The sequence below is a fragment of the Nannospalax galili genome, unplaced genomic scaffold, assembly GCF_000622305.1.
Source record: "Nannospalax galili isolate Female #2095 unplaced genomic scaffold, S.galili_v1.0 scaffold281, whole genome shotgun sequence".
Taxonomy (NCBI): Eukaryota; Metazoa; Chordata; class Mammalia; order Rodentia; family Spalacidae; genus Nannospalax; species Nannospalax galili.
The window spans coordinates 3832378-3835753 of NW_008349068.1; the positions used below are offsets into that span (position 1 = coordinate 3832378).

At 44.1% G+C, this 3376-nt stretch overlaps 1 pseudogene; it reads left to right on the plus strand.

Annotated features, from left to right (window-relative positions):
* The first annotated feature begins 478 nt into the window (after nt 1–478).
* On the plus strand, nt 479–2936 carry LOC103744433 (annotated as a pseudogene).
* The last annotated feature ends 440 nt before the right edge of the window (nt 2937–3376 follow it).

Genomic DNA, 3376 nt, shown 5'->3' on the forward strand with positions numbered 1-3376 from the left:
TTCTGACTGCATTAGATAAAATCTTAAAGTAGTTTTGATTTGCATTTCCCCCTTACTAAGGATGCTGATCCTTAAAAAGTGGTTCTTAGCCATTGTTATTTATTCTTTAAGCTTTCTGTTTCGATTCATAGCCCAGGTTTTGACTGAGTCATTTGTTTTCTTGCTTTTTTGTTTTTTGAGTTCTTTGTGTATTCTGGGTATTGAAGCTCTGTCAGATGAACAGCTGGCGAAGATTTTCTCCCACTCTGCAGGTGTTCTCTTCACTCATTTGGTTGTTTTGAGCATGTGAGCCAGAGAAAGAAGTCTAAACCAGATTCCCAGCTCACATCCGTCCCCTGCCAGATGGATGACTTGGTGCCTGTTGGACATTCAGATGAAAATATCCCTGTGCACCTGATCAGGAGAGCAGCAGTTGAAGTCTCAGCAGGGAACATGAGGACCCGTAGAGGCCATGAGGCTGACACAGAACAAAGATGGAAAAACAGATGTGAAGTCCCTCATGGCGAAGTTTAACACAGGCAGTATCCGACAGAGGAGATCTCAGTCAGCAGCAGGCCCTTCAAAACCACCGAACAAAACTCACCTTCAGGAATACAAGCGAAAAAGAACTTATTCGAAAATCAAGGAAATGCCACCCCTCCCGCAGGACCCAGCAACTTACCTAAGTTTGGGACACCAATGCCAGCTGTGGCATTGAAACCTAACTTTGCGGAGAAATGTGGCAAACAGCCCAAACCCCCATTTTTAAAAACCTACCGGAGTAACCCAAAGATTTGGAACACAGACCAATTCAGCCACTAGAGACCCTGAGGTCAAAGTGGAATTTCTGAAACCTCTTAGCCCCAAGCCCACCAACCTGCCCAAAGGAGATTCCAGACCAGTGTTTCCACGGCCTTCTGGGAATAAACCATCACTTCACAATTTGAACCAAGACCCCAACTCAAAGACATCAGGCCCAAAACCAGGGTCTACTCCTCCAGTTCCAGAAAATGATCAGAAGCTAGGGTTTCCAAAGTTTGCTGGAACTAAAGGCAAGTTCATGCCAGCATCACAAGATACTGATCCCAAACCACGATTTTCTAGACGTACTTTTGGCCAGAAGTCATCCCTAAGTACGGAGGGCTCCCAGGAAGATGAGAACATCACAAAGAACACGTCTGTACAAAAAGGACCTCCAATGCCACCAGGAGCCAAATTCAGGAGCGGCCCTTTAAAACCAGCCAGGGAAGACCCAGAGAGTAAAGACCGAGGAGATGACACTGCAAGTTCACCATTTGCTGGCGTGGTTCTGAAGCCTGCTTCAAGCAGAGGGAGCCCAGGCCTCTCCAGAAACACTGAAGAAAAAAAAGAAGATAGGAAATAGATGCCACAAAGAACATCTTCCTGAGCAAAGTCAATCAGGAAGAGTCGGCCAGATTCCCTAAGGCACCTTCCAAGCTGGCAGTGGGGACAATATGGGGCCAAAGTCAAGAAAAGGTAAAAGACTAGAGCTCTGCAGCCCCAAAGCAGAAGCCACTGCCTCCCCTGTCTACCTTGGGCCCACCTCCACCTAAACCCAGCAGACCACCCGATGTTGACCTGACCAGATTCAGAAAAGCTGATTCCTCAAACAGTACCAACAAAGGCCAGCTGCCTTACTCAACAACTTCTCTACCACCACCTCCATCATCCCATCTTGCTAGTCAACCACCATTGCCAGCATCTCACCCAACACAACCACCAGTCTCAAGTCTACCTCCCAGAAACATTAAACCTCACCTTGACCTGAAAAATATTGTAACTGAAGAAAATCAAGACCGTGTCATGCACTCTGATGGTACTGGAAATCTAGAAGAGGAACAAGACAGTGAAGGAGAAGCATGAAGACATAGACTCAGCAAAGAATGAGACAAGAAACGGGGGAAGGAAGAAAAGAAGAGATTAGAGCTAGAAAGAAAGGAACAGAAAGAGAAAGAACAAGAATTAAAGAAGAATTTTAAACTCACAGGCCCCATTCAAGTCATCCACCATGCAAAAGCTCGCTGTGATGTCAAAGGAGGAAAGAATGAACTGCAAGGAGAGGAAATTGAAATAAGCCACATCACAGACAACCCAGAGGGAAAATGGCTGGGGAGAACCACCAAGGGGGCCTATGGTTATATTAAAACAACTGCTGTAGAGATTGAATATGATTCTCTGAAGTGGAAAAAGGACTCTCTCAATACTGTCTCATCGAGACTTGTTGAAGATGACCAAGAAGTATATGATGATGTGGCTGAACAGGGTGCTTCTAACAGTCAAAGTGGAAGTGGAGGGGGGTTCCCACCACCACCGGATGATGACATCTATGATGGGATCGAAGAGGAAGATCCAGATGATGGATCCATGCTACAGGTTGAAGAGAAGAGTAACACGTGGTCCTGGGGGATTTCGAAGATGTTAAAGGGAAAAGATGACAGAAAGAAAAGTATACGAGAGAAACCTAACGTCTCTGAGTCAGACAATAACGAAGGTTCATCTTTCCCTTCTCCTCCTACACAACTGCAGATGGGAGTTTACCATGATGTGGATGCCTCGGATTTTCCCACTCTATCTGCAGAGATGAGTCAAGGAATTAATGTTGGAAGGGCCAAAACAGAAGAAAAAGACCCCCAAAAGCTAAAAAACAGGAAAAAGAAGAAAAAGACCTCAGGAAAAAATTTAAATATGGTGGTGAACTTAGAGTTCTATATCCAACCAAAGTTTCACCCTCCTTAACTTTTAAAGAGTGAGGAGCTAGAGATCTACAGATAAAGCCTGGTGAATCGCTTGAAGTTATTCAAAACACAGACGACACCAAAGTTCTCTGCAGGAATGAAGAAGGGAAATATGGTTATGTCCTTCGGAGCTACCCGATGGACAATGATGGAGAGATCTATGATGATATCACTGATGGTTGCATCTATGACAATGACTAGCACCCCACTGTGTCCATTCTGCTGTTTATTAGGGACTGCTATGAATTTTAATTGCCATGTTATTGTGTATCAGAAAATTTTGAATGCACAAAATGATTTATCAATTTTTGTTATGAAATTTGTTTAAAATTATTAAACTTTAAGCTTAGAAAATGATCTCTACTCTCTACTTAATATCTCAAAAGGCTGTTAGTGAGATGTAAAAATTACTAAATATCTCGTTTCTCTTTTTGGGGGGGTCCTCACTCTGTAGCTGGGCTTGCCTCACACTCACAGCAGTCTTCCTGCCTCAGCTTCCCAAGTGCTGTGATTCTGGCAAGAGCCACACCTGGCTTAAAAATCCCACGTTGGCTGTGACTAGACCATCAACAGAAAAATCTCCTCTCCCACATCCCCTTTAAAAAGAAGCACAAACAATGAAAGGCATCCAAAGAAATGAC